Source organism: Mustela putorius, unplaced genomic scaffold (assembly GCF_011764305.1).
Source record: "Mustela putorius furo isolate JIRA1106 unplaced genomic scaffold, ASM1176430v1.1 tig00000827_pilon_pilon_pilon, whole genome shotgun sequence".
Classification (NCBI taxonomy): domain Eukaryota; kingdom Metazoa; phylum Chordata; class Mammalia; order Carnivora; family Mustelidae; genus Mustela; species Mustela putorius.
The window spans coordinates 7,962,000-7,986,668 of record NW_025421489.1 but is presented as its reverse complement, the minus strand read 5'-3'; the positions used below and the strand labels follow the sequence as shown (position 1 = coordinate 7,986,668).

Sequence of the window (24,669 nt, the reverse complement as noted above, 5' to 3'; positions counted from 1 at the left end):
TTTTTTTAAAGATTCTATTTATCCACTTGACAGACAGAGATCACAAGTAGGCAGAGAAGCAGGCAGAGAGAGATGAGGAAGCAGGCTACCCGCTGAGCAGAGAGCCCGATGCGGGGCTCGATCCCATGACCCTGGGATCATGACCTGAGCCGAAGGCAGAGGCCTCAACCCACTGAGCCACCCAGGCGCCCCCCTAAAAGATTTTTTTAAAGACCTGTCCTTTTCTCACCCTAATTTCACAGAAAATAATTTTTGCTCTCTTTTTTTGTTTGTTTTGTTTTAAAGATTTTATTTATTATTTCAGAGAGAGAGAGAGAGCACACACTCAAGCATGAGTGGTGGGGGGAGGAGCAGATGGAGAAGCAGACACCCTGCTGAGCAGGGAGCCGGATGTGGGGCTCAATTTCAGGATCCTGGGATCATGATCTGATCCTGGGATCATGCTTAACTGACTGAGCCATCCAGGTGCCCCGAATTTTTTCTTTTTTATTTAATATCAGTTTGAGGGCTACCCTGATTTTTCCCAAGAACATTTAAAAAAAATTAATCCACTTGACTTTTTAAAAGTAGGTTCAGATTTACAGAAAAATTGAGCCCCAAATAGAGTTCCCATATAGTCTTTCTCCCCACCTCCCACAATTTTCCCTACATACTTTGCATTGGTGGGGTACCTCTGTTACAATTCAGTAACCCGTATCAATACATTATTATTAAAATGTGTCATTAGGGTTCGCTCTTTGTGTCACACAGTTCTGTGGTTTTGGCAAGTGCATAATGTCATATGTCCACCATTCCAGTACATTCCAGTCGTCTCTGAGGACATCTTCTTGAAGATTTTTCATCTTAGTAAATGGCCCAGTTACCTAGGTGTACAACCTGGACAACTAAAGGTCATTTTGACGCCAACCCAGAACACCCTTTTACACCCACTTGGGATGCTTAAGTCCCTGTCTGTCTTGGTCCATTCAGGCTGTTATAAAGGAATGCCATAGACTGGGTGACCTGAAACACAGACATTTTTTTCTCACAGATGTAGAGGCAGAAAGTCCAAGACCAAGGTCCGGGCAGATTTGGCATCTGTTGAGGACCTGCTTGCAAGCTCACAGACAGCATGTTCTCGCTCTGTCCTCCCATGGTAGATGGGGTTCAGGAGCTCTGGTATTCCTAATGGGCACAAATCCCATTCCTGAGGGCTCCATCTTCATGATCTAATCACCTCCCAAAGATCCCACCTCCTTAAACCAGGGGCACAGTCTATAACACTACCTGTTTTCCCTCCTCTAGGACTGCAGTACGCCAGCGGAGGCCACTGCCCAACTCCAGGAGACACTACTGACCCAGACCACAGTCCCATGAGACTTGTCTTCTGCTGTGACACTGCTGTACAACAAGCTGTTGTCACAGGTTGCCTCTTAGGGGTCTTGTGTTTGGTCCATTCTTGGCTCCTTTCTCTCTGTCACCCACTGGACCCAGACTAGTCTTTCAAAAGCACAAATCTGATTAATTCTCTCTTCTTGAAACTCTTCATAACTGGCTCATTGTCTGTCATCTGTCTCCAGATGATTAGACCCCAGGCAACCCCTGCACACTCAACCATACCCCTTTCCCACTAATCTTTAGTTCCACAAGAGCATCAAACCTCCTTCCAACCCAGGGCCTTTGCCAGTGCTGTTCACCCTTCTGGGAATGCTCTTTCTTTCTGCTTTGCTTATCCTTTGGATCTCTGTTTGTTTATGTGACACAGAGAGAGAGAGAGAGACAGTGAGAGAGAGAGAGAGAACACAAGCAGGGGGAGTGAGAGTGGGAGAAACAGGCTTCCCACTGAGCAGGGAGCCCGATGTGGGGTTCGATCCTCAGACTCTAAGATCATGACCTGAGCAAAGGGCAGTCACCTAACCAACTGAGCCACCCAGATGCCCCATGGATCTCTCATAGAATAACTTCTTTAGAGAAGTCACACCTGATCTCATGACTAGACCAAGTCCTACTTGCAGTAAACTCTTCCTTAGTTCCCTGTAATTTTATAATTTTATGTGATTGATTAATGTTTCGTCCTTAGTAGACTATTAGCTTGTAGAGAGCAAGGACTCTGTCTCTTTCATGTGGCATTTCCCCTTCAGTGCCTATCACAATGCTCAGCCCATAGTGGGCATGTATTAAGTATTTATTGAATGAATAGATAAATGAACTGAAAAAACAAAACAAAACTGGACTTAGATTGGGCAATGTGGGTGGAAGTGAAAGCAACAGTAACCAATGTATGATGTCGAACAGAGTATAGAATGTTTGTTGGCTTCAGTTTCTTCCACTGGAAATGAAGAGATTGAAGATTATCTTCACTGTCCCCTTTAATTATGAAGCTCTTTGATTATATGAATGGCCACCTGTTCGCTGATTTTTTAAGAAAGTATATATTTGGTTGTAATAAACTCTGAAAAGCAAATACTTTGTACCTATAAAATACCACTCTGCAATTTAAAATACCACTTAATGCTTGTTTTATATATTAGGTCGGGTAATTTAGAAAAATGTAAAATGTGGGACTGAAAATTTCAGTGGAAACCATCACTAAAAAGCTTCAGTTTAAGCTGATGCATCCACAATGACTGGCCAGGGCCATGTTCTTAGAAGATATACCTAAGGTGGGGCTTTGCATTTGCAGGGGGCCAAAGCCTTGGAAGCCAGATGCGGCCAAGCAAGGCAAGGTGTACATGTCAACTTGATGCTGATCCACAGTAGTTGTTTTTAAAGATTTTATTTATTTAAGAAAGAGAGAGAGAGAGGAAACACATGAGTGGGGGAGGGGCAGAAGAGAGGGAGAAGCAGACTCCCCCCCGGCCCCCCCATACTGAGCAGGGAGCCATTGTGGGGCTCAGTCCCAGGACCCTGGGATCATGACCTGAGCAGAAGGCAGATGCTTAACCCACTGAGCCACCCAGGTGCCACTCTAATCAACAGTTTTTTTAAAAGTGCTTTTTAAACAAATTATTTTTTCTGTGTAATGAAATCTGATAGTGTCTCAGAGAAAAACAAACCTCTTTCACAATTCTCCCCCACCCACTTTCTTTTAAACAGAGTATCTCTGTATCTTAAACTTCAGGAGCCATTAAGATTGAAAATATTTTTGGTCATTCTAACTAGTATAAGGTGGTATCTCGATGTGGTTTTGATTGGTGGTGGGTATTAAGGAGGGCACGGATTGCATGGAGCACTGGGTGTGGTGCATAAACAATGAATCTTGGAACACTGAAAAAAATAAAATTAAGATGTTAAAAAAAATGATTTAAAATATTTTCTAGGCAGTTAGCATGTGTCCTCTAGATGGCAGAACAGGATTTCATTTTGCGCTGTTGAAGCCTCTGTCATTAATGGAAGGTTTCCTATTGCAGAAAGTTCTTAGTGATTTTGTAACCGAAAGACTCAATATATGTCAAAAAATTTCTTTTGTCCAAATAACAAGTTGACCAATCCAAAGTCACAAGACGAAGAATCAAGGTGCATTAGTAGAAAATCTGAACAATGAGTTTTTTTTTTTTAAATCCAAAATATTTGGTGTTCTTAAGCTACTAAATTATTTTGAATAAACTGCTTATTATTTTGCCAAAATGTAGATCCTGCTAGACTGGCTATAATGGACAGACAAGGCTTGTTGTTAATTGACCTTTATTGTTGCTACTTAATACATGTTGCTGGAGTGGAGTCCCTGAAGAGTATTCTTTTATATAGGTTAAAAATGCTGTTACATTTTCCCTTCTGTTGCAAATCTGCTTATTAACATAATTTTTCCCAAAGACATTTCAAAAACAAACTTTAGAATAGACTTGCCTTAGTTATTAGGAATTTTGGATTGGTCACATCTGAAAGATGAGGTTTACATTAGCCCCTTACACCATTGTTTATAAGAGTTTATGATATTATGGAAAGTCATCTCTGAATACAATCGCCATGGGGGCTCTATTAGCTTTCTTCCATCTGTTAATACGGATTCCAGCAGGGAATACATTTTCCATAGAGCAGACAGTCAGTAAATATTTGTGAATTTGAATGGACTCGAACACAGGTCACCTTCAGAACTTGTATGTCAAACATCTCAAGGGATGAGTCTGAGAGGGATCCCATTTCTCCCCCAAAAAGCTTGGATTGCTTGTTTCCAAAATGAAGACCACTGTATCCACTAATATGGAGAAAGTAACAAAGACCAATATCTAGATTTTAGTTTGCTTATATTGAGGTTCAAGGGCTGTATATTTTGTTTTAGGTAGCAGACAAAAGTGATGAAGTCTGTGCTTTCTCTGTCTCTGGTCATTTTGCCTATGAATGATGACCCCAAGTAACCAAGACAAATAACCATTGCCTGGAGGATGGGCAGGTGGGGCTTCTAAGGCCAAGTCTGCTTGTGGAAGGAAAGACCTTGGGATTGATGAGCTTTTTCTGTCATGGTAGAAGAATAAGGAAGCGGGGCAGACATCTCAGGAATCTGTCTTCTCCTCTGGGTTCTGGCTGTGATGTCAGAGGGATCTCAGGGTCATTTCTTCAAGGGAATTCAGTGATATGCGGCTTTTGTTCTACAGGATCAGAGTAGTTTCCCTAAGAAGGCTTTTTCAGGGATGCCTTTCAGAAAGCTTTGCCAGACCTTCTCAAGTTATATATTTTTGTTATTGTTTTGTTTTGTTTTGGTTGGGCATGCATTGGGGTATTAGCTGAGAAAAACGAGTTTATTACACATTTTAAGAAGCAATAGCACCGATTCCTTTCAAATTAGGCATTTGTTCATTCATTTTCACTACAGATGTTAGAGAGCAGAGCACTGTGTTAAGGATGGGGTTATGTTGCTGGGGAAAAGAACATTCTCACTGTCCTGAGGATTCGTTTCAGATTTGAGTTTCTTTAAAGTTACTTTATTGGAAGGACCTTTGAAGTCCAGTTGACTCCCAGAATGTGCCAGCTAGTATTCTAGGTGCTGTGGCAGTCGCAGTGACTAAAACACAGTTCTGACTTTCATGAAGCTTTCCGTTAAATATACAGTATAATGTCAAACATCAGTGTCATAAAGGAAAGCAGAAGGAGGTAATAGGAAGGGAAAGGCTGTTCAGGGGAGTTCTCGCTGTGGATTTTTTATCTGTTAAATAAATTCAAAACATGAACTTGAAGCAGAGGTATGAATGGAGATCTTTGTGAAGACCCGTGAGGAGAGAGAAGGGAAAAACCAGAGAAGGTCTTCAGGTTCGCACTCGATGAGCACAGCGCCCCCTGAGGCGGCCATGGGATTCAACCAGTGAGCCCCAGAATACCACAGAGAAGGGGGAAGAGAACAAATTAGATATATAGCCAGATACACTGCCATGGTAAGGACTTCAGCTTTTATTCGAAGTTTTTTGGGAGACATTGGAGGGTTGTGCACAGAGCAATGATACAATCTCAATTCGTGTTAAAATATTCACACTGAGGGCGCCTGGATGGCTCAGTTGGTTAAGCCGCTGCCTTCGGCTCAGGTCATGATCCTGAAATCCAGGGATCCAGTCCCACATCAGGCTTCAGCTCCACAGGGAGTCTGCCTCTTTCTCTGACCTTCTCTCCTCTCAAGCTCTCTCTCTCTGTCTCTCTCTCTCAAATAAATAAATAAAATCTTTAAAAAACAAAATATTCACACTGATAGAGTATAAGCCAAGGAGAGAACTAGATTAAGTGTGGAGACCAGAAAATAAAACTCTATTATAAAAAGTGATAAAGATTATTATAAAACAATATATTTTGTGTTTATACATTTTATGAAACTATATATATTATCAAAATTCTCAAGAGATTAAAACTTCATATATTTTAAAAGAAATCCCAAACTAGTTAGCCCTTGTATTGTTTAAAACACTATAGCTCAAATACCTATACATCATATAACATTTTAGAATTCAGAAAACATATAAAAATCAGTGATTTCTGAATTTAGATATTAAGAGACACATAAGAAACACCCAGAGCCCAACTTACCAGATTTTGCACAAATACCAATGATGCTCAGTTTGAGATTACTGGCGACAAACAAACAATATCTAGGCTTCATCAGAACCTGTATTTGGGGACCTGAAGGTCCAAGCAGTTTGGATGAAAGTTCCAAGAATATATAGGGTATTAAGAAAGAATATTAATTGTTATTATTACAAACCCAAATATGAATATAGAAATAGGATTATTTGACCTTCAACTTGGAAATAAAGAGATTTCCTCATTTTTAAGATTTTAATTTTTTATTTGACAGAGAGTAGGCAGAGAGGCAGATAGGGGGTTGGGGGAAGCAGGCTCCCCGCTGAGCAGAGAGCCCAACACGGGGCTCAATCCCAGGACCCTGAGACCACCTCATAGTAATATTTGATCAGGTTAAGAGGGGAGAGCGATTAGTGTTGTTTGCAAACATTTCCAGTTCTCCCCCACTCTGGATATGTGAAAAAATTGAACTTCCTGACGTCTCATGGATGGGAGCCATGTACATCCGTTTCACTTCTCCAAAGATACTTTAATTGACAGAGCAGTATCAGCTGGAATTTTAAAAACTAGCTAGTCCTATAAAGGATTAACTAGGAAAGTATACACAACACAACACAAGTAGTACTAGAGAGCAGAAGAAAGGCTATATTTGTCCTGTACAACTTGAATCGACTATAATTTTCATAAATCGCTTGTTCACTATTTCCATCATCTATAGGCCATCTTCACCATCATAGCCTGAGAAGACCAAAGCCGCAGTTCTAAATTTTATCTGATTTCTACCACTAAAGTAACCCTATCAATCGAAACTTGAAAACAAAATAAGGAACAAAACAGTTGAAAGAGGATGACCAAACCTAAGATGTCCTGGAAGAACCTTAGTGGTTAAGTGGTCTCTGAGACGACCCCCAATGATGCCAGCCCCCTAGTATTCATGTCCCCGCCCCTAGAATGTGGACTGCACTGGGAGACTCATTTTTAATGAATGGAGTTGACAACTATCACTGCCACTTCTGGATTGGATTACAAAGGATTGGCTCCATCTTTGGCTTTTCCCTCTTGTTTTCTTGCTCACCTGGTCAGAGGGAAGCCAGCAGCCATGTTGGAAGCTTCCCTGTGGACAGGTACCTGTGCAAGGAAATGAGAGCGGTCTCCTCACAGCCAGTGAGGAACTGAGCCAGGGAGGAACCAATGAGCCAGTGAGGAACTTGACGCCATCAGTCCAGCAACCCACGAGGAACTGAATCCTGCCAATAATCACATGAGTGGACTAAGAAGTGGATCCTTATCTAAACAAACCTTCAGATGTGTCCTTACCCCAGCCAACAGTGTGACTGCAAGGTCAGGAAAGACCTTCAGCCAGCCACATCCAAATTTCTGATTCCAGAAGCTGAGATAATAAATGTTTTCTGTCTCAAGCTGCTAACTTTTGAGGTAATTTGTTATATGGCAATAAATAATACAATACCTTAAGTATATCCTGGAGCACAATGCCAGAGAATATAAATGCAGAACTATGGGCTTCTGAGGGTATATTTTAAACATGTCTGGGCTGAATCCAATTATCATAAAGGAAATAGTCCTTTTAGCTAAATCATGGAGACCATGTGTCAAAACGCAGAATTACTTGTTAAGACCAAACGACGACTTGTTTATATTCACCCTCAGTCGTGTGCAGCTCTTCGTTTCTCAGATTCTCTTAAAGTCGGATTCACCATGTGGCTAGGTCTGTCCAGTGGAACATAAGTTGAAGTAAACTGTTTTATTTCTGGTTGATTTCTTCCCCCAATATGCTGGCTCAACTTGAAGCCAGAGGATGGTGAGACCCCAAGATGGAAGAAGCATGTGGCAAGAGGGAGAAATAAACTCAATGGTATTAAGCCACTAGGGTTTCACGTTTTATCTGTTACCATAGTGTAGCCTATCATACCCTGGCTACTATAGCCAGTAACAGTTACAATGTAAGGGGTAGCATGTCCATTGAAGTAACAGTTTTTAAATATCCTGACTGGAAACAATATCACCTGTCTAATTTGTAGGGAAATATATTTTTATTTTTTCCCTTAGTGAGAACACATTTCTCCTCTTCTACAGTGGTTTGTTTACACAGTCTAGAGGAGAGCTAGATGCAATCTGTGTCCGGGAAGTCAGTGCCACTTGCATATTCCACTCCTGTTGCATTTGAGTTACTGGTATATGAAACTTATGTATTTTTGGTAGTGTTTTGTGTGCTTGGTTTTATTTTTTTCATTTTTTTTTTAGGTTATAGATACATTCTTAGATTCCTTCAGTTCTTTAGAAACTGTCAAATGGGAAAAGTAAGTGCTTTAATAAAGAACTTTTTTTTCATGATTTTATTTATTTGTGTGAGAGAGAGAGAGAGCGAGCACAAGCAGGGGCAGTGGCAGGCAGGGCAGGCAGAGGGAGAAGCAGGCTCCCCGCCAAGCAATGAGCCTAAAGTGGGGCTCAATCCCAGGACCCTGGTAGCATGACCTGAGCCTAAGACAGACGCTTAACTGACTGAGCCACCGAGGCATCCCAAGAAACGTTTTAATAAAGAACAATTTCTTAGTCTTTATTAAAAAAGTAATCTTTATGCCCAATGTGGGGCTCAAACTCAGGGCCCCAAAATAAAAAGTCACATGTTCTACCAACTGAGCCAACAGGTACCCCACAATTTCTTAGTTTTCATTGGTGTGGAAACAGCCCAGGACAAATGGTGTGGCCCTTTGGCTTTACTTTTATCTTCTAGATCACATGTAAACACCTTGTGTCTAGACATGAAATACATTATGGAGGGCACCTGGGTGGCTCAGTGGGTTGAGCCTCTGCCTTAGGCTCAGGTCATGATCTCAGGGTCCTGGGATCGAGCCCCGCATTGGGCTCTCTGCTGGGTAGGGAGCCTGCTTCCCCCTCTCTCTCTGCCTGCCTCTCTGCCTACTTGTGATCTTTCTCACTCTGTCAAATAAATAAATAAAATCTTAAAAAAAAAAAAAAAGAAATACATTATGGAGACTCTGAAATCCCTATGATGTCATGTTTCAAAAAGGAACAGTCTCCTGGTGCCAATCAGAATGCCTGTTATTCATTCATATGTTAATCAACTAATTCAAGAAGTATGTATTGAGTACCTAAAACGTGATAGGCTTCATGGTAAGTGGTACGGACAAAAAGATAAGGAAGACCTGGTCTTAGTCATCAGGGACAGTAGAGGCCACAGGAAAAAGCTATGCTGAGAAATCGCTACATGAAGAGCATTCCAAAGGCGTTGGGGGGCAACAGGTGGTAGTTTGGGGGAAGTGAGGGAAGGAGACCCAGGTCACGGGGACAAAGCGTCCAGAAAGAAAAGAGTGACGTTTAAGTTGAAATTGAAGGGTCAGCGGGAGGGAAGGGTGTAGACAAAGTTCTGCACTGAAAGAACATCAAAAGTAAAGGCTCCAAGGTGAGGAAAAAAAATGGATGAATTAATGATAGGAACTGAAATCAGACCAGTGTGCCTGGAGGTAGCTGGGTCTTTTAGGGCCTAACCTTGTTAATACATCATGTAGTTGGAGAAACTTGGCAGAAAGGATTTCCAAATTCAACAGGGAAAATAAGAAAAGTTTTTTCCTTTCTGATTCTGACTGTTTTCTTCCATATTGTCCATGTTCTATAAAATGAACTAGACTGAATACACTATTTTCTTTTTCTTTCTTTCTTTCTTCTTCTTCTTTTTTTTTTTTTTTAAGATTTTATTTATTTGACAGAGAGAAATCACAAGTAGATGGAAAGGCAGGCAGAGAGAGAGAGAGGGAAGCAGGCTCTCTGCTGAGCAGAGAGCCCGATGCGGGACTCGATCCCAGGACTCTGAGATCATGACCTGAGCCAAAGGCAGCGGCTTAACCCACTGAGCCACCCAGGCACCCCTCTTCCTTTCTTCTTTTCTTTTTCTTTCTCAAGTTTCACTAATGGTTGAGTTTAGGGTACTTGGCTCAAGCCAAGTACATTCCTGGCCATTTTATTTTTTCAGCATCGTCTGTGACATATGAACATATTGGGGAAGCTGAGAGGTTAAAGGCTAAGGCTTTAAACCATTTGTAGAATGAATTCTGTGGTAAAGATGATGTTACATTTACAGTACAAATGTTAATCAAAGGAGTCACTCAAAATCCTTGTTAAAAAAAAAAAAATACCGCTATAAAGCTGTGTGTGTGTCTACCCCCTGACCCTGGAAACTCTCATTCTCAAACTTGAGTCAAAACCCGATCTTTGATTTTTCCTGATTATATCCCGAAAAATGTGAGCTACCGAAATGGTCCATTATTCTGCCTGTACTAGGTGATTATGTTTGCCAGTGGCTTGGAAATGAATCAGTTGGCCTGGTCTAGGAAGGATCTCTTTAAAGGCAAACCATAGAATAATATTAGAGCGTATTGTTCGATGCTAGTCAATGGCGGGCGAGGCCGGGTGCCCTGAAACGAGACTGCGAGGTGCCATCAGCCTGAGTCCCAGGTGCTGAGAGATTCGTGGAATGACACTGCCCTCCCCATGCTCATCTACCCGTGGTGGCAGAACAAAGTGTGCCTGTGGCTCATTTATCAGCAACCAGCACCATTCGCACTGATAATGTCTGCAATTAGAGCCTATTAGTTCTGATTGAAAGTGAGGGATCAAAGGTGTTATGTAATTTGGGAAAGGAGAAACAACATCTGGAGCCCTGTCATCTTGGTGGGAGAGACGGGCTTCATTCCAGGGAAGAGTAAATGCCGAGCTTCTGATAAACAATGCGTTGGGGCGGGTGGGGGGTCGATTTCTTTAGGGACTGGATTCCATGTAACTTTAGAGCTGCTTAACCGTACCAGCTAGGGTGGACCGAGCGTCGCAAGGACTGGGCTCAATGTTGACGTGAGCGAACTTGCTGAAAGCTCACCACAGCCCTGTGAGAAGGGGTACTGTCATTGTCTCTTTACCTTTGGAGCTCTGTAAACAGGGAGGGGCTGCAGAAGTCAGGGACGCACACAGGGCCCAAGAATGCAGAAGCTGATGCTGTGCTGCTGAGGACCACGATGCTGGACCGTGATGTTAGCCCCAGGGTCCTGCTTCTCTGCCCTCATCTCTAGGCTACACCCCATTTCCAGCTCACCAACAGCAACACAGGGGATGAAGGACCCTGAAAGTATCAGGAACACTAGGAAGAAGGACGAGCTTATTATATACCAGGTCAAGGTGCTCGTCCATGTGATGTATTAAGGACAAGCTGCTTGGCTATCCCCAGATAGTCTCTGCTATTTGCTAACTGATGCCTGAAATTCCAAAGCCTCAAACATTAGGCTTTAATCCTGCCAGAGCATTTTCCTCTTTCCTGTTAAAATGTAGGAAGGTGAGATCTTTAAGCTCTAAATAAGTAGTGGTATTTGTATAATGTGAATGAAAGGTAAGAGATCTGTGTTTTTCAGGATATGGGGGCATTGTGAGGCCACTGAATGGAAGAGACTAAGGCAAGAAAGGGGGAGGGGGTGTCACAGGGTGGTGATGAGGGAGCAGAAGGCAAGCTGAGAACAAAGTCCAAGCCCACACCCAGCAAGCTTGTCTTCCCACTCCTGGATAGGATCTGTGTGATATTCCTCCCAGAGGCTCCCAACTGTCTTAATGTTAATGCCTTGCTAGAGGTAAAAACAACCTTAAGTTGACAATGGCGAGGCTTTCTGTATCCTGTGAGGCTTTAACATATGAAAATCCTTTTGAAACCTCCCTTTTCCTTACTTTCCCCAACTCCCAAGTATATAGTTAGCCACCCTCTCACAAACCCAGTGCAGCAGCTCTTTCTGCCCATGGGTCTTGTCCCTGTGGTTTAATAAAACCACCTTTTTGCACCAAAGATGTCTCAAGAATTCTTGGCTGCTCGCTCTGGATGCCTCCCCCCCAAACCTCATGTATATTCCAAAACCACATCAGGTGGGAGCATTTATTTAGACTATAATGTGAGTGGTGTCCCCAGAAGTACCCAACGACTGCGGTGGGCAGGAAATTGGGGCTGCCTGTGCATGTGTGTGTGCATGTGTGTGTGTGTAACAGAAGATGAACTGAGAGCATATTTTGCTTCTTTGTCAAATACTTCTTACAGCAGTTTCCAAGGCATTTCCTTTTTCAACTTTAAAATGTGCCCTTCTTTTACATCGGGCTGAGTTCAAGGAGGTTTCTGCCACCCGAACTGACCCATTTATTTCCTGAAGTCCAAGAGACTTAACAACTTGTCCATGTGACCACAGAGAATGTATGGGACATTGATACTCAGTATTATCCCATTCTGGTAAAAAAATGAAAATTAACAAGCCATCAACCTCTATAGTTCATAAATATTTCATTAAGCTTTGATTGTAATGGGAAATTCTGAAAAAATTGTGTAACATTGAAGTTATAAAAAATTAGTCTTTTAAAAATTGTTCCTACAGGCAACCTGCTTTGAATTATTACTAAGCAGTAAAAACAAGGGCTGTGTTAGGGCCAGATGATAGAAACTGAAAGCTACATGTGGTTTTTCTAGCAAGCATTCCCAAAGGGGCCCTGGTGGCTAGGTACATGCTTTTGATTAAATTCACTGAGTTTCTTCTATTGTGGCTACAATGCTTGGGCTGGTTACCAAATGTGTTCCCTTCGTGGGGATTTGTGCTTTAAAAAATCACAGAAAGGTTCCTTCTTAAAATGTCATATTATGTGAATGTTTTATATTTTGTGAATGCTGACCATTTTGGGTAAGGTTTTTAACTTCAAGATAATCATGCCTGGTGTACTTGGTGTGGGCATCCCGAGGTTAGCAGGATGGAAAGTACATCGTAGTCACCCATTCCTGAAGGTTCCTTCTCCTTGTGGTATGTGTGTGATGCCCCTTTGCTGAGGTTGATTTTGCTGACAAGTAGACATTAGAGCCGAGTTGCCTGGGCTGGCGTTCTGGCTCCATCATTCCTTAACTGCTCAACTTCAGCAATTGGTTTAACCTCTGTGTCCGGGTTTGCTTCTCCGATAGAGAGAGAGAGATAACGGCACTTTCCTTGTCAAACTGTTGTGAAAATTAAATGACAGAATACATATACAATGGGCTTGGAATTATGTGGCTCCTAACAAATTCCCAAGAAATATTTATTATTCCTCTTGACCTTTCTAATTTTCTTTTCCTAACCTTTCCCCTCAATCTCTTCCTCCATCAGTCTTACCTCAAACACGTCTCGACACCTTATGACATTTCCTGTTTCATCTTTGAGATTCCTTCCAACTCTGAGTTTAAGATTCTAGGATTCTTTGATACGTCAGGCATTGCAATAGGTGTGCTGGGGAGTACAGATGAAGAGATGTGGTCTCTGCTCTCAGATTACAGCCCTGCAGTGGAGAGAAGTCAGTGATACATACTCTTACGTATGTATCAAGTGTATTGGTGATAGAGAAAAGAAAAATTTCAGCTGGAGAATGAAATATGATTTGGGATAGCCTTTCGGCCATCTTGGCCTTTGTATCTGATTTTTTTTCCTTCTTTTTTTTTGAGATTTTATTTACCTATTTTAGAAAGAGAGAACACGGGCTGGGGGAGGAGAAGTGGAAGAGGAAAAGAGAGAATCTCAAGTAGATTCCCTGCGGAGCAGGGACCCCAGCGAAGGGCTCAGCACGAGGCTCCATATCATTAATCTGAGATCATGACCCTGAGATCATGACCTGATCTGAAACCAAGAGTCAGATGCTCAATGACTAAATTACTCAGGCCCCCCTGCATTCCATCTTCAATGAGGACATTTGAAGGTGTGGGAATAGGTGAGCAAAAAAAAGAAAGCGAAAGAATGAGTCTGGAGAACTTGAGTGAGTCTATGGAACTGGAACCTAGGGAGTCATGCCCGGCAATTGCAGCCCAGGAATTCGTGATTGCTGGAGGAAGAGCCGGACATGCTAAGACTGGAGCTCGTTTTACTGGTAATAAGAAGTGCTTGAAAGTTTAAAATAAATAGGGCCAAAATCAGTCCTTATTTCTTCTTTCTTTCTGTTCTGTTCCTTCTCCTGTTCCTTCCTTCTCTTTGCCACTGATTAAAGGACTGATTTTCATTAAAGCAATTGGTCAGCCCTACCAAGCCATTCCCTCTGCCTCACATTAAACTTGCTAGGACTCCCCCTGGACAGGGAGGACTGTGTCTTCTGTTAAGGTAATTTATTCTCCTCTGGGATCTTAACTTATGCTTATATATTCTAAATGACAGATGCTTCCAAGTTTTTGGCAATTATGAATAAAGCTGCTATAAACCTCTGTGTGCAGGTTTCTGTGTGGATAGAAGTTTTTAATTCATTTGAGTAAAGAGTTAAGTGGTATAATTCTTGGATTACATTGTAAGAGAATATTTAGTTTTGTTGGAAACTGCCAAATTGTCTTCCAAAGTGGGTGTGCCATTCTGTACTCTCACTAGCAATGGATACAAGTTCATGTTGTTCCACATCCTTGTCAGCATTTGGTGGTGTCAGTGTTTTGGATTTTGGTGATTCTAATGGGTATACAGTGGTGTGCCATTGTAGCTTAATTTGAAATTTCCTGATAATGTATGATATTGAGCATCTTTTCATATGATGATTTGCCATCTATACATCTTTTTTTTTTTTTAAAGATTTTATTTATTTATTTAACAGACAGAGATCACAAGTAGGCAGAGAGAGAGGAGGAAGCAGGCTCCCTGCTGAGCAGATAGCCCGATTAGGGGCTTGATCCCAGGACCCTGAGATCATGACCTGAGCTGAAGGCAGAGGCTTTAACCCATTGAGCCACCCAGGTGCTTGCCATCTATACATCTTCTCTGGTAAGGTGCCGGTTCCTTTGCTCATTTTTAAATCAGTTTGTTTGTTTTCTTACATTGAGATGTAGGCTTCTTTGTATATTTTGGAGAGCAATCTTCTATCAAGTATGTCTTTTGCAAATATTTCTCTGTGTCTTTTCTTCTCATTCTCTTGACCTAGGTCAATCATTCAAACAAAAAAAATATGAATTAGATGTTTTAACAAGGAACGTACAACACAGTGATGAGAAATAGTATTGAGGCAGCTAGAGAAGATTGAGGGTTTTTTTCCCCCCACTGTAAAATACTAAGTGGCTAGATTGTTTTTTTAGTCTTTTAAAGAACATTTTCATTTTAAAATAATTTTAAATGCACAGGATTACAAAATTAGCACAGGGAGTTCTCTTTTTACTTCTCCCCCTGCTTCCTTTAATGTTAGCCATCTTACATAACAGTGATACATGATTGTAACAAGAACTAACATTGAAACAACACTCTTAGCAAAACTACAGGCTATTAGGATTTGACCAGCTTTCCGCTAATGTCCTTCCTCTGTTCCAGGATTCAGCACATGTTGTATTTACTTGCCACACCTCAGTGTGGGTGGAAGAAAACCTTTTATTCCAAGCATCATAAAATGCACACAGCCTGCCCCACATTGACCCCTTTTTTTTGTCTCATCAGCTAGCTCAGACCTGCACTTTGATATCCTGATTAGAACTAACTCTTTCGTCTGTTTGCACTGTCTTCTCAGCTGCTCTTGGGGCAACCGGTAACATTCCCTCCTGCCACCAGGAGCCCAGTTGGACTTGACTGTGAGAATAGCCCCTGTTGAGCCAGGCGTGGCTTTCCTGCCTGGCTGGTCTTTGTCACCAAACCCATGCCAAACATGGCTTGGAAAGCCTGGGTCTGTGGCAGCTGACAGTCACAAACATGGCCCGAAAGTTAAAACTCAGCATACAGGAAACCAGATCCTGGTGGAGTCAGTAAATTAGCATATTCATCTGAGTCAGTTTCACTTAAACTAATTAAGGTTCCCTTTGCTCACCATCCTTTGTTGAATTTTCTCAAGCTTTTTATGATTCAATGAAACACAAGCTTGTGGATTCCTTCCTAAGACGCTTAATAGACCAGCATGTCAGCAAATAACTTCTTTTCAGGGAGGTGGTGAAATGCAGGGGTGACTGACAATTGCTTAATTCCTAGAAAAAAAAAAAAAACACAACACCAAAGAGGGCAGGCTGGGAAATGAGTACAGAGACATGAAAGCTTAATCTGCAATTCTAGGTTTTAATGCAGAGGGGATTAATATAAAAATGGAGAGTGTTCCTATTGATTTCTGAGGAAAAAATATATCAGATTATTCCTTCTATGCGGTTTATTCATTAAGCATCGACAAAGACACCATTTCCCCATACTTTGGCTTTTCTTATCTGTCATCAGAGACAGAAATTGATTTTTTTTTTTTTTATTTGGGGCTGTCAAATCTGAATGACGAAAATAGCTAGCAAATTAGCTAAAAGATTTACCGGGCTAAATGTATGCTTTTTGCTATTTGGTATAGTAAGAGTTGAGATTTTAGAAAGAGGATCTGTGGATAAGGCCTGGGCAAGAGGAAGAAGTCATTAAAATTACAAAGCCTTAGCACTTTTACAGAAAATTGAACTTTAGGGAAGAAAAATTGGGTGGTATTTGTTACATGGTTGATTCTTCCCAGCTGGTCTATGTTCAAATACTGGGCATCTTCCATGTGTGGGAATGGCAGTGATGGCGACGGCAATCCAGCATGTAGGTTTCCATGTGGGGCTCACATAGGGCTTTAGTGATAAGATTTGGGCAGAACCTGAGAGCCTGCCTGCATCACTTCCAGAGTATTCAGTGATGTCTGAAGTTTCTCCCATTAGGATGACATTTATATCTTGGCTTCATTATTTGGGTTTCTAAATGTCCCTGTTATCAGCACAGAGAAATATCTTAAACATTAATAGGTACCAAAAGTCTAGATTAATTGCTTCCTACCCCACAGTGAGGAAAACCCACTAAAATAGAATGCATGTGCGCTGGGCAGTGGACAATGATTCAAATGATGGGAATAGTTCTGCTGAAAGTGGAAGGAGGGACAAAAATAAACATGCTGAGCATTCCAGAGCAAGAGTTCATGCTGTGGTTCTGGAAGATTCAGATATTCAGGGGGTGATGAATGAAAAATAGGTCTTTGGATCATAGCAACACATTTTTGTATGTTTTCTTTTCTTTTCTTTTTAACCATTAGCCATACTTGTTGCTTTTTCTGTTTAAAATGCAATTTAAGAAAAAGGAGCACCTGCATGGCCCAGTCGGTTAAACATCCAACTTTCCATTTTGGCTCAGGCCGTGATCTTAGGGTCCTGAGATGGATCCCCCAATAGCTCTGTGCTGGGTGTGGAGGCTGCTTAAGAATCTCTCCCTCTCCTCTGCCTACCCTCCTCCACTCCCCTGTTGGCATATGCACTCTCTCTCAAATAAACCAATGAATACATACATGCAATCACTATGATTGAAGGCATAACGATAGGAGAAACGGTTTTACCCCGGGGCACAGATACCTGTTCTGCATAAATTCCAGGCGATTCCAAGTATTTGTATCCAATTCTATCATATTGTAAGCACTATACTGTTATTTAAAACTTCAAAGCTGTAGTCAAAACACAACTAAAATGCCCCATTACATATGTTTTCTTTCAAAGGAATCAACCAATAAAACTGGAAGCAGCCGTTAACTTCAGGTAATCATCTCCATCTGAGAGCTCAAGGCTCCAAGAACTACAAAGAACGTTTGCTGACAAGGTCATGCAAAAAGGATTCCCTGTTTTGATGTGACATTCAAAAACATTTTATGAGACAGTAGTGCCAACTTGACTTCTTATTTATTTATTTTTAAAAGATTTTATTTATTTATTTGACAGAGAGAGATCACAAGCAGGCAGAGAGGCAGGCAGAGAGAGAGGAGGAAGCAGGCTCCCTGCTGAGCAGAGAGTCCGATGCAGGACTAGATCCCAGGATCCTGAGATCATGACCCCAGCAGAAGGCAGCGGCTTAACCCACTGAGCCACTCAGGCAACCGCCAACTTGACTTATCTTTACAGTCACTCCCCCTCATCTGCGGGGAGAAGTTCCAAGACCCCCTCCCCCACAGCAGATGCCGGAAACCTCAAGATAGTACCCAACCCTATACACACTTCGGGTTTTTTTCCTTATCCATACAGACCTATGATAACTTTAATTTATCAATTAGGCACAGTAAGAGATGAATACCCAAACTAATAGTAAAGTAGAACAATTATAATAATATGCTATAATAAAATGTGAATGTGATCTCTCTCTCTTTCAAAATATCTTATCGTAGGGCCCTCATGCGTTTCGCAAGGCCGCGCCTGCGCAGGAGGTGAAGTGAGCCAATGACGCAGCATTGTGACGTCACAGTAGCTAACGCTACTGTTGACCTTGTGACGCCACAAGCCTGCGTCAGGAAGATCATTTACATCTGACTGGGGTTGACCTCGAGTAACAAACTGCGGAAAGCGATGCTGTGGATAAGGTAAGACTACTCTTCTACGTTGTGATTTCTGGTGTAAGGATTTTTTTAAAAAAAGATTTTATTTGTTTAACAGAGGGAGATCACAAGTAGGCAGAGAGGCAGGTGCAGAGAGAGAGGGAGAAGCAGGCTCCCCCGGAGCAGAGAGCCCAAGGCGGGGCTCGATCCCAGGACCCTGGGATCATGACATGAGCCGAAGGCAGAGGCTTAACCCAATGAGCCACCCAGGCGCCCCGTAAAGATTTGTTTTGTATTGCTAGGAGGCGAAAAAAGTCACTTCTCGAAACCTGCATGAAGAATAGTAGTTCGTCTTTAGTACAGAGCCCTGACGTGGGGTTTTCCCTCTTTTTCTGCTCTCGTTGCATTCTATTTGCCGATAACAACTGGAATAATCTTCTAGAAATGTAAATCGGATTATTTCAACCTCTGCTTAACTTTCCATTGCTTTTCACATATTTAAAATTTAAACTCCCCTATTCATGTTATGAAGGTGGAAGGATTGAGTCCTTTCTCACCAGCCTCATCTCGTGACACTTTCCCATTTGCTTACTTGGCTCCAATCACACAGACATCTTTCTGTTCCTAGATAAATGACCTGCTTCCTTCCGACCTTACGCCTTTGTAGTTGCTGTTCATACTACCTCTAAAGCTCTGCTCCCTGATTTTCGCATGACTGGTTGCTTCATCGGGTTCCACACTCAAATGGGTTTCTCCTTCGGAGTAAGGTCTTCCTTGCCCTCCAAGCCTAGGGGTAACTTTGATCCCAGTCAACATCACATCACCTGGCTTTTTTCTTTTTTAATTCTGTTTTTCATTATCTGAAATTATCTTGTTCAGTCCTCCGTTTACTTTTTGTCAACCCTCTGCAAGAATGTAACTCCTTGGAGAAGAGTCATTGTCTCATTGTTTCCCTCCATACTTCTGGACTGATAACAGTCTGGGGTTATGTAAATATTTCTTGAGTGGATAAATGAATAAATTATTTCTTTTCTTGGTTGGTTAGTTGACAACCCGTAGAAACTGCACAGTAGTAAAGTAGATGTATTCCAATTAGTTTGTATACACAGAGAGATTAGCACTTATGGTTACCAACTCCGAGGAGATTAGGTTTCTCTGACCTTTGACCTAGTAAGAATAGACTTTTGTCTATATAAAAAATAAATGGCATATAAAAAAAATATATATATATATAAAATAAATGGCACTGGTTCGTTAAGAATGTAATCTCTTCAGATTAGTCAATCTGAATAATTAGTAATACAAATTACTAATTAAGTAAATACCATACAAATTAAAAAGAGGGATGAGGAAGGAGTTCAAAAGAGGTTGGAGGTTAGACATTATATAGATCAGCCTAGAGAATTCTTATTCTCATTGTTGATGCCAAGGGATAAGCTTGTAACCTGAAAGGACATTGACAGAGGGCCTGGCAATGACCCTCCGATGCTTTACATGAAGAAATGTGAGGCACGTGGTGAGGAAACCAATCTCTGTATTTAAGCAGCATTTAATATAGGGTAAGGAAAGTTTTTCAACAAAGAAAAGTGTTGGGGCTGCAGTGACAGAACAGTCTGTGGAGCGTAGGAGAGTGAGTATGTATGTAGACTAGCGGGTAACAAGCGGCTAAAACAGATATGAAGGGTCTTCTGAAAGGGAGACAAAGTTTCTAAAAATAGAGGTTGTGTTTAGAGGGAGAAAGGGGCTATTTCAAGCTTTGTCCTTAATAGAAATGGAGTATGGGGTTGGGAGCTAGTGGTAGGGAAATACATAAAACTCCTCTGCTCAACTTTCCATTAACTTTTTGGAGCAGTTAACAGAGGCAGATGTTTTCTTATTTACTTATTTGAGAGGGAGAGAGCACAAGGCGTGAAGGGGGGAGGGGGAGAGGCAGAGAGAGAGAAGCAGACCCCCCACTGAGCAGGGAATCCTCGTGGGGCTCCATCTCAGGACCCCGAGTTCCTGACCTGAGCTGAAGGCAGACACGTAACTGACTGAATCGCGGTGCCACCCCTAGAGTCAAATGTTTTCTGCCCACTTGTCACCATTTTAAGTCACAGTGTAGATAATGGTTAGCACAGAGCTAGCAAACAATACCCGCCTTGGGCAACTGAACCCATTCCAGGGATGGCTTTGCTGATGTTACACTTTTTATGAGAAAGCTCCCCCACTTGCCTCAGGTAGTGACAATCAACAGGATTCAGCAAGGGGCCAAGACCAGTAGTGAAAGTCTTTCTACGGCTTGGTAAATTTATGAATGACCCTGCTACATTGAAAGTAACTCTGGCTATCCAGAGACTCCAAAAAGAGTTCCTGTTGCTTTGCGAATATGACTATGTAGACTTTGGCTGATGGACAAATGACTCATTGCCCTTGAAAATACTATGGAAATGCTATGCTTTGCATCTGTCTCAGGTTTAATTTGCTTTTGATGGACATTGTGATGACAAACAATTTAAAGTAAAGAAAAACAAAATGTCATCTTTGGGGGCAGATGCTAGTATTTGAAGTCAAATGTGAGGGAAATGGTTTTAAAAATGTGCTATTTCTCTGTGTCCTTTTATGCCGCAGGGAAAAATTTTTATTCTTACTCTCATTTAAAAGTCTGTGACTGCAGCATTCATTGTAAATGAGAAAACATTGTCCACCTGAATTTTATAGTGGGTACACAAGGGTTTGGCAATAAATCGTTTAGGGGGCCCTGTAACTTCAATTACTGTTGTAATTTCAAATAACTGAACAACTATTTGTGTGTGTGTGTGTAATAATATTCTGTGAAAGCTCACAAATGTTTATTGGAAATTCCTTGTAAAACATCAGATGCTTTTTGTTCTGGAGCATTGGGCTCAAAATCTTTAATTTATTGGCTAGAATGAATTGTTCTAATACTGAGACAATATGATGGCCCCTTTAATTCACTTAGCGTATTTGGCATATGCAGATGATATATTAATTAAAACAAAACAAAACAAAACATTAAGGATGCTTTTAAATAAGTTTTTCCATGAAGGCCTGAAAGGGTCCATGACTCTTCTCCCAGGAAGTTTCCTTGACACTGGGAAAATCAGATTTCCTAAATATAACTTGATATTATCCTTTATTTACCCCAAAAGATAAGATGGCAAAACAGCACGCCCAATTCAATAATAGATAAGAAACACACACTTTATATTTTCTGACAGCTGTGTAACCTTTGGTCCATTTGGATGTTTAGAGAATTTTTCTTTTTGTACTTTGTGGGAATTTTTTTTTTTTAAAGATTTTATTTATTAATTTGACAGAGATCACAAGTAGGCAGAGGCAGGCAGAGAGAGAGGGGAGGAAGCAGGCTCCCTGCTGAGTAGAGAGCCCAATGGGGGTGCTCAATCCCAGGACCCGGGTCATGACCTGAGCTGAAAGCAGAGGCTTAACCCTCTGAGCCACGCAGGCGCCCCATGTACTTTGTGGGAATTTTAAAGATACATGGCAAAGAGTTTATATCAAACAAAATGACCTACTTAAAATAGAAAAAAATTGAAACAGTTCCATTCATCTGAGCCAGCAGAAGCTGAAAAATCCTTGATAATGTTCTTCTCTACTGACTGTCTCACTGCAGAGAGACACTCGTTTAATTTTCTGGACACTCCTCATTTCGGAGGGACTGAAACATTATCAGCTGGAACACCCCTTCAGATGTGCACCCCAGATTCTCTCTAGGAGACCTTTGGGCTCTTCACTCTGCGTTATTATCTGATAAGAAAGGACTCATACCCACACACCAACTGTCACTCAAGTTCCTTCCATGCCAGCCATCCTTGAAAGTGACCTAACTGTGCAGGTCTGTCCCTGCTGCCCCAGGGACACCTGGGCTCCCCGGCTTAGTGGAGCCACTGCAAGGCTCCACCATGCTCTGTGACCCACTCACCACTTAGCTTTAGGTGATCTTCAGGATTTAAGATTTTGTCACCTTCTTAGTCTCAGTTGTCCACATCACCCTGTCATTCTCTACTTTACTCTAATTACTTATGACTCACAGAACTCAGAGACCATTCCGAATGTGAAAAGTAGGAAAGGTCTTTAAGAAGTTGAATAATCTGACTTCCAAAAACTACACTTTCCTCCTTTCTGATATTCATTTCTTTGAGAACTTTTGCTGTTCTCCAGATCCTACATGGCTAATGTGAGAATAATCCTCATTAATGGAGATTCCTCAAGAAGTTGAAAATAGATCTATCCTACGACCCAGCATCAGTGTAAAACTGATGATTCACAGACCAGTAGCCCTGAAACAAATAATACATTATATGTTAATGAAAAAAGAATAATCCTCATTACTCACTTTCTAACAAATTGTAAAATTATTTGAATGGACATTGAACCTATTGCTAATTAATTCTGCTTGTTTTCTCTTGGAGCCAACAGGGGAGGACGTGGGGGGTGGGTGGAGAGAGAGAGAGAGAAATATGTCAGTGTGCACATATCCTTGTATACATGCCATCTGTGAAAAACTGGTGTCTAGTATTCTACAATTTTTTTTATTGAGATATAGCTGACATATAACGTATTAGTTTTAGGTGCACAACATAATGATTCAATATTTGTATATATCACAAAATGTTTGCTGCAGTAAGTTCTGGTTACCATTCAACACCATACATAGTTACAATGTTTTTTCTTATGATGAGAACTTTTAAGATCTACCCTCGCTAACTTTCAAATTTCAAACACGGTATTGTTAACTGTAGTCACCATGTTATGTATATTTCATCTCTAGGACTTCTCTATTTATAACCAGAAGCTTGTATCTTCTGACCACATTTACTCATTTTTCCTACCCCTCACCCCAGAATTATAGAATTTAAAGGTCCATTTTCAACATGCCAATTATTGTATCAGAAAACTCTAGTTCCTTTTTGCTTTTTTAAAATGAAAATTTCGGGGCTCCTGGGTGGCTTAGTTGGTTAAGCAACTGCCTTCTGCTCAGGTCATGATCCTGGAGTCTGGGATCGAGTCCCACATCGGGCTCTCTGATTGGCAGAGAGTCTGTCTCTCCCATTGACCTGTCTCTTCTCATGCTCTCTCTCATACTCTCTCCCTTTTAATAAAATCTTTAAATAAAATCTTTAAAAAAAATGAAAATTTCGGTCTAAAACATGATTTCTTTAATCATAGTCTCGCCTTTTTAGAACATTTTTTATTTTGGTTTTAAGTTTTATTTTATTTAAATTCAATTAATTAACATAGAGTATATTATTAGATTCAGAGGTAGAGTTCAGTAATTTATTAGTCTTATATGATACCCAGGGCTCATTATATCATGTACTCTCCTTAATGCCCATCACCCAGTCACCCCATCTCCCCACTCTTGCCCCTCCAGCAATGCTCAGTTTGTTTCCTATGATTGAGTCTCTTATCGTTTGCCATCCCTGTCTAATTTCGTCTTTTTTTTCCCCCCTTCCTTTCCTCTTTGATCTTGTGTTTTATTTCTTAAATTCCACATATGAATAAGATCCTATGATAATTGTCTTTCTCTGGTTGATTTATTTCACTTAGCATAATACCCTCTAGTTCCATCCACATCATTGCAAATGGCAAGATTTCAATTTTTTTGATGGCTGAGTAGAATTCTATTATATATACATACACATCACATATTCTTTTTCCATTCATCTGTTGGTGAACATCTGGGCTCTTTTTGTAGTTTGACTATTGTGGACACTGCTGCTATAAACATTGGGGTGTAAGTGACCCTTTGGATCACTGCATTTGTATCTTTGGGGTAAATACCCAGTAGTGCAATTGCTGAATTGTAGGGTGGCTCTCTTTTCAGATTTTTGAGGAAGCTCCATACTATTTTCCAGAGTGGCTACATTAGCTTACATTACCACCAATAGCATAAGATGGTTCCCCTTTCTCCGTATCCTTGCCAACATCTGTTGTTTCCTGTGCTACTTTTAGTTGTTCTGACTGGTGTGAGGTGGTATCTCATTATGGTTTTGATTTGTATTTCCTTGATGTGAAGTGCTGCTGAGCATTTCTTCATGTGTCACTTGGCCATTTGTATGTCTTCTTTGGAAAAATGTCTATTCATGTCTTCTGCCCATTTCTTTTTCAGATTATTTGTTCTTTGGGTGTTGAGTTTGAGAAGTTTTTTTAAATAGCATTTGGATATTAGCCCTTTATCTGATAAGACATTTGCAAATATCTTCTCCCATTCTGTTGGTTGTCTTTTGCTTTTGTAGACTGTTCCCTTTGCTGTGCACAAGTTCTTTATCTTGATGAAGTCCCAAGAGTTCATTTTTGCCTTTGTTTCCCTTACCTTTGGAGGTATGTCTGGGAAGAAGTTGCTGCCCCAGGATC

The 24,669-nt window shown here is 41.1% G+C and overlaps 1 long non-coding RNA gene across 1 annotated transcript in view; it reads left to right on the top strand.

The window, feature by feature from the left end:
- The first annotated feature begins 18,161 nt into the window (after window positions 1–18,161).
- LOC101675522 overlaps window positions 18,162–24,669 on the top strand; it is a 48,374-nt gene continuing 41,866 nt past the window's right edge. The window contains exon 1 of the long non-coding RNA XR_001180288.2: window positions 18,162–18,336. This is a non-coding gene — a long non-coding RNA (uncharacterized LOC101675522). The remainder of the gene's footprint in view (window positions 18,337–24,669) is intronic.